General features: G+C 41.4%; 1 pseudogene across 1 annotated transcript; it reads right to left on the reverse strand.

Moving 5' to 3' along the window:
• Positions 1 to 4,881: 4,881 nt before the first annotated feature.
• LOC147361192 (histone-binding protein RBBP4 pseudogene) lies at positions 4,882 to 6,263 on the reverse strand (annotated as a pseudogene). The gene has a single exon (XR_015139877.1). The product of XR_015139877.1 is annotated as a histone-binding protein RBBP4 pseudogene (transcript).
• Positions 6,264 to 7,327: the final 1,064 nt, after the last annotated feature.

The raw sequence follows: 7,327 nt of genomic DNA on the forward strand, positions 1-7,327 counted from the left end.
CTGTAAGCCAGATAATTATTTGCAACCCCCTGCAGTCCCAGAGCGATCTCTGAGCAAAGATTTAATGTCTGACTTCTATAGTGAGACTTCTGATTACTAAGACTTCATTATCTTTGGGAAACAAACGTCGATACATTTATATCGAGGTACCGGAAAGTTTTATCATAGACTGTGAAGTCTGAACTACTATTGTCAAAACAAAGGGATGAAGCATATTGTGTGGTTTACATTCCTTGATTCTTGTCTGTCTGTTTGCATACCCACTCATCTGAAAAATTTGGTAATTCACAATGGGGCTCTCTGTCATTAGTCTGAATTAGGAAGTTTCTACTGTGTTTTAGAAATCAAATTGAAGTCCTCAGGAGGTGAAACGCTTGAAATTATCTAAATGATTTTCATTATTGTAGCTCCGATTTTTATTAAACATGTTATTACTTTTCAGAAATAATGAACAATAATATAATAATTAACAACCAAATATACGTCAAGGGGTACTTTAATCCAAACTAGAAAATTAAAAGGCTGATGATCAGCATCTCTGGCAGTGGAGGATAGCCTCTGGTTTCCCTGTGAGGCCTTTTTTGCTGGAAAGTTTAGATGTGGAAGACAGACAAGCCTGGCGGGCTATAGTCCACGGGTCACAAAGAGTGGGACATGACAGCGATTGAACAACAACAGCAGCAGCAACATCGGGCTTAGGTCAGTCCCGCACAGGCACACTGCTTCCTCCTTCATTCTGTCATCTGCATTGGTATTCTGCTGCATCATGTCTATCGTGCTGTGCTTAGTCACTCAGTCGTGTCTGACTCTTTGCGACCCCATGGACTGTAGCCTGCCAGGCTCCTCTGTCCATGGGGATTCTCTAGCCAAGAATACTGAAGTGGGTTGCCATGCCCTCCTCCAGGGGATCTTCCCAACCCAAGGACTGAACCCAGGTCTCCCTCATTGTAGGCAGATTCTATACCATCTGAGCCACCAAGGAAGCACAAGAATACTGGAGTGAGTGGCCTACCCCTTTCTCCAGGAAATCTTCCCAACCCAGGAATTGAACTGGGGTCTCCCGTAATGCAGGCAGATTCTTTACCATCTGAGCTACTGGGTCCCAATATTTGCTCTTAATTAAAGAAGCATAAGTTTTAATGATGTTCTTAGTATTTAATGGCGAAAGACTGGCAGCATTCCCATTAAAATATCCCCCATACCATCTCAGCAGACATGAAGAAACTTATATAATAATTTTTTTCTTTTCTCTTTCCTCTCCTATCTATCCAACCCACTTGCCTTCAGACTCTTCTATGAATGAACATAAAGTCACAGGTACATTTGTGAAGCGCTCGAACTGTGTGAATGTGTGAGATCCATCTTCCTCTCCTTTCTCCTCTGGCTCAGCCACCCTGAACTCACTGCAGTGTAGAAGTTCACCTCCTTCCCATAGAAACTTAGAAGTCTCAGGGGGAGACTTACCAATGGACTGACTCTCAGAAACATTTGCATTTAAAATATTTGATTCCTATTTTGGAATGAAAACCTGTGTTTCAACTTTAAGGTGGAACTAGCAGAGAAGGCAAAGGCACCCCACTCCAGTACTCTTGCCTGGAAAATCCCATGGATGGAGGAGCCTGGTAGGCTGCAGTGCATGGGGTCGCTAAGAGTTGGGCACGACTGAGCGACTTCACTTTCCCTTTTCACTTTCATGCATTGGAGAAGGAAATGGCAACCCACTCCAGTGTTCTTGCCTGGAGAATCCCAGGGACAGGGGAGCCTGGTGGGCTGCCGTCTATGGGGTCCCACAAAGTTGGACACAACTGAAGCGACTTAGCAGCAGCAGCAGCAGCAGCAGCAGCAGGGGAGTAAGAGTCCTGCAGGGTAAAGAGATGCCACCTGGAGAAATGACATGGAGAAACACATAGAGAATAGACTTATGGACATGGGGAGAGGGGAGGAGAGGGTGAGATGTATGGAAAGAGTAACACGGAAACTTACATTACCATATGTAAAATAGATAGCCGACGGGAATTTGCTGTATGGCTCAGGAAACTCAAACAGGGGCTCTGTATCAACGTAGAGGGGTGGGATTGGGCAGGGGATGGGAGGAAGTTTCAAAAGGGAGGGGATATATGTATACCTATGGCTGATTCATATTGCGGTTTGACAGAAAACAATAAAATTCTGTAAAGCAATTATCCTTCAATTAAAAAATTAATACATTTTTTTAAAAAAGAAATGCCACCTGAAATTATACACAAAAATGTGAAGTGGAGCCTCACATGTCTCACTTAGCACTTCAATTCAGTTCAGTCACTCAGTCATGTCCAACTCTTTGCAACCCCATACACTGCAGCACGCCAGGCCCCCCTGTCCATCACCAACTCCCGGAGCTTGCTCAAACTCATGTCCATCCAGTCGGTGATGCGATTCAGCCATCTCATCCTCTGTCGTCCCCTTCTCCTCCACCTTCAGTCTTTCATTTAGCACTTAGAGGAGATCAGAAAAGAAAATAAGTCTGGGCTTATTTCTTTCTGCCAAAATCTTGTTGAATTTCTCCTGTCACTGCCCCGCCCCCCACTTTGTGGAAATCAGGATGAACTACTATTTTTACTAACATTTTATTGGAACAGATAAAATGTTCCAATATTTTAGAATATCTATTATCACATCCATTCATTTATATATTACCTATGGCTGCTTTTGGACTACTATTGTAAAGTTGAGTAGTGTCAGAAACTGTGTGGTTCACAAAGGCAAGCATATCTACTCTTGGTCCTCTATAGGAAAAGATTGCCCACCCATAGAACTTGTTTACTTTTTACAAATTTTTACACAATTTTTAAAATTCACTTTCCATTTGCAGTTATTACACAATATTGAGTATATTCACCACACTGGAAATCCCTATAGCCTGTCTTATGCCCAAGTGTTTGTATGTCCCACCCCTCACCCCTGCCTTGCCCTAGTTTGTTCTCTATATACGTGACTCTGCTTCTTTTATGTTATATTCACTAGTTTGCTTTGCTTTTTAGATTCCACGTATAAGTGATATCACTCAGATCCTATGATTATCTTTTTACCTAGATTTTATAACTTTAAGCTTTATTATTTTACCAAAACTTTAGACAAATAGATTTGCCAGCCACCCAAAGATTCCTTCTCTATACGTCCCCTACCGGTTTGAAGGAGAGAAGATAAAGTAGATGAAAACACCAAAGCTCAGAAAGTCTTTAACAGTACAAGTAGGAGAGCAACTAGTCCACCAAGACTGGCCTACAACTCAGACTTTTATCTTCTAAAAACAAGCCAGTTTTTCAGTGGAACTCAACTCTTGAAGTAAACACTAAAATCGTGAGCTTGTGGGGTGGCTGACTTTCCACCAGTTTATTAATCTGGGTTAAATATTCAGATTCGTTTGAAATGGTGGCTCTTTGAGTACAATGCTCTAGAGGACATGTAAATAATAACTCAATGTTAAGGGTGCTAATTACAGACCCCAGTCTCTGTAATCATTGGGGTCATTTCTTTCCTCTATTTAAGGTAGGAAAAGTTGGTCAATCAAATGAGTAATGTCAGATAATGGGGAAATGATCATTATCATTAGTTGGATGGTAACAATGTAGATGAATTCCTTGTAAATCTAGAGGCAAAATAAAAATTGATAAAGTATAGAGAGACAGAGTTTTGGTTCATGTACAGAAAACAGTTCTCATCAGAGCTGGTCAATAGTTATGAATGACCCACTATAAGGATATGTGAACAACTTGTCACTGCTGAAGCAGAAGCAGCCTAGATAACCACCTGTCAAGGGTGGTGAAAGTGGGATTCCTATGTTGGGTGGGGAATTCAACAAGGTGACTTCCTTTACAATAATTTCCTTCTAATAGCAGGCATGATAAAATTCTGAAATTTTTAATTGATTTTAGTAAGTTTTATATTATTAGCCTAAATCGATTATTACTACACATCTAAAGATGCACTTTACTAGACAGTGTTTTAAAATGTTCATTTTTATGTTTTTATTTATTTGGCCGCTCTGGTTCTTAGTTGTAGCATGCGAACTCTTTAGTTGAGCCATGTGGGATCTAGTTCCCCAACCGGGGATTGAACCCAGGCCCCCGGCAATGGGAGTGTGGAGTCTTAGCCACTGGACCAGCAGGGAAGTCCTTAGATCCTTTATAGGGAGAACTTCAGGAATGTGGATTTTTTTTTTTTTTCTTATCCAGGATTAATTTAATTTTAAAAACAAATACAAGCTATTGGTTCACTCTTCTCAACTTAACTGGACAGTCCACCCGTGGTATAACTGTCAGGTAAAAACATACACCTTTACAACTTGGTGGCCCCAAGTTTTTTTAAAAAAACCGTTTCACAGAAAGGAAAGAAATAATATGAAAACAGCTCAAGAAATACACTAACACGCAAAAATATATGGGGAAGGAGGAACACATTGTTTTGACTTAACTGAAGAAACTGAGAGGAGACTGGTCTATGTAAGGAAATGCGCATCCTGGAAAGTTCAGCGTGTAGGAATTTGTATGACTTGAATCTCCCCTATTTCCTGAATAAAAACAACATCTTGTAGTATTTATACTTCACGGCTCAGACACCTACCTCACTTAGCTCTATTTCTTCCTCACTCTAGCCTTTACTTAAATGAGTCTGAACAACTTGGGGATATAGCATAAGAAGAAAAATAACCACACACAATATTCCCCTTTTTGTGGCTACTTTTAGACCTCTGTTACTAGAAAATTCCTAAAGAAAATTTAAATATAAGTCTGTGGCTTTGCTGAATCAAGAAGCCCCCAGTTAATATTTAGAAAACACCTTCTGTTTGGACTAATAACATTGTTGCTAGAACTTATTATAGAGAGATAACCAAACAAAGTCTGTGTCTCAAAACCAGTGTTAAATCAATCTCAGAGTTGAGAGGAAGAAAAGGGGAGTCTAAAAATCACAAGTGCAGACATGATCTAAGATCCTTGTCCTTCTGGATCCACGCTTCCTTCAGGGTCTTCATCATTATAAATGTTCTCAGCCATTTGCCACACTTGCATGATATTGTCTTCTGATACAGAACAAATCACCCAAGGTTCGTTGGGATTCCAGGAGAAATCAGATATCTTGGCAGTGTGACCACCATGAATAAACAACAACTCTGGTGGCCCATCTTCTGCATCTTCTGGGGATTGTTCCTCTCCAATTTTACTTAAATCCCAGACATTCAGTCTACGATCAGTACCACTGGAAGCCAAAATAGTCTCATTGTGAGGCGACCACTGAACCTGGAATATTTCATCCCTATGTGAGTCAAAGGAATGCAACTTAAGTTTCAGATTTCTCAGATCCCACAGGGCAACAGTCTTGTCAGCTGATCCTGTGGCAAGAATGAACTCACTACAAGGATTGAAAGAAAGAAAGTTCACTTCAGCAGTGTGAGCATCAACTGAGTGGCTTGGTTTGGAAGTATTGTTTGAACGAGTATCCCAGATCATGAGTTTCTGATCATCAGCAACCGACCCAAAGAGGGACTCATGGAGCAGATGCCAGGAGACATCCTCCACTACTGCCGTGTGCCCTGTGAAGATGGTCTTCGCATCCACAACTTTCCCTTCCTTTGGAACAGCACTTATGTCCCACAGGCAGATGGTGTGGTCATCTGAAGCACTCAGTAAGTGCCCACTAAGATTTGGGTTCCAAGAAAGCCCATAGCCTTCCTTCTGATGTCCACGGAGACGCAAGTCTGGGTTGCACTCTCCAGAAGGGTCTGGTTTAGAAGGATGTTTTGTATAGTCAAAAACAAGAACATCACTGGATGGAGTCTTGGTTGCAATGATGCAAGGGTTCTGGGGCATATAGCGTGCCCTGTTTACCTCTCCTTCATGGTTGATCTTGATTTCTATTTCAATTTTTCCACTAACCGAGCCAAAACCTCCAAATTCTCCTTTTTCACTGTCGTAGTGTGAAGCATCAAACTGAGCGTCATCGTTAGGGAGCTGCACGCTGGCTATCACAAGGTGGTTTTGCTCATCTGATGTGTGTGTCCCCAGGACAAGTCGATGAATACTGAAATCTTTCCCTTCTGGTCTGGTTACATCTGGAAGCCACTGTGCAGTTAGGCTAGGCCACTCCAGAGCATGGGTCATCACCAAATCGTAAAGAAAAGGGGTGTTCTTTTTCCATATTTTGTATTCTTCGTTGATCACACGTTCCTCTACTGCGTCATCAAAGGCTGCTTCCTTGTCGGCCATGGCGGGTAGGCAAGCCGGCCAGGAATGTGGATTTTATGAACATAAATAAATGCACACAAACAAAGGAATAGGTAGGATTTCACATTTTATGCTTTTGGAGCTGATTTGAGACAGGGAAGTTATGACAACACTGAGTGTTTGAGGCAGGAAGCAAAATTAAAAGGGAAAAAGAGGAAACATCAACTGTTAAATAAAATTTTCCTGTTGCACAATAATTCTATTTCAGTCTACAAGTTGAGAAACACAGGATCATGTTTCAGTACTATCACATAATTGTCGACTGAAAAAAAAAAACCACACACACAATGTGAAAGTAAGGTTTTATCTGGGGCAAAATGAGAACTCTAGCCTGGAAGACAGCCTCTCAGATAGCTCTGAGGAACTGCTCTGAAGAGATGGGGGAGAGTGAGTATACATGTGGTTTTAGTGAAGGGGATCCATGCAGTCGAACACACACTGTGGCAGAAAGTTGTTGCTGGTCACAAACAGCAGAGTCTCTGTTCATGATCTAGTGATTTTCTAAATGTGAGAAAATGCAAGCATTTGAGCTCCTAAAATCTCTTCCTGAAAATGCCGAAAGCCTGTTCTCCCAGTTTTCCCACAGCACAGAGGGCATCATTCCCAATCTCCACCCTGAACTCTTTTCAGGATGTGTTGAAGGTCAGCAACTGCCATGGCCAGTGAATTTCTCCTTGTAAAGGCAGATGGCAAGTGCCAATATTTGGCTGGCAGAATGAACACATTTTAAAATAAATATGTAAATAAAGTCTCAGAGCTGGAAGTCACTCTAGAATCCCATCATCTTGTTTTTCAGATGTGGGGATTGAGGTCCCAGAAGGTAAAGGACTTGCCCACAGCTCATGGAATGATCATGGTGCTGAGGGATCTGGGTGGTGTTTATAGCCAAACTAACTCATTTATGTAAGGACTAATGTCTTAGGACACGAGACAGTGGCATTAAATGAACCTGAGGAAGGAAATGCAAACAAATTACTTGGCACATATTAAATATCTCCAAATGAAAGCATAGCAAAAATTATGTCAGTGTGTGAAACCGATTGGAGAGCAAGAATATTGTGGAGATT

The sequence above is a fragment of the Bos grunniens genome, chromosome 13 (assembly GCF_055505025.1).
Source record: "Bos grunniens cultivar Pamir isolate PY7600 chromosome 13, Bosgru_T2T1.0, whole genome shotgun sequence".
In the NCBI taxonomy this organism is placed as follows: Eukaryota; Metazoa; Chordata; class Mammalia; order Artiodactyla; family Bovidae; genus Bos; species Bos grunniens.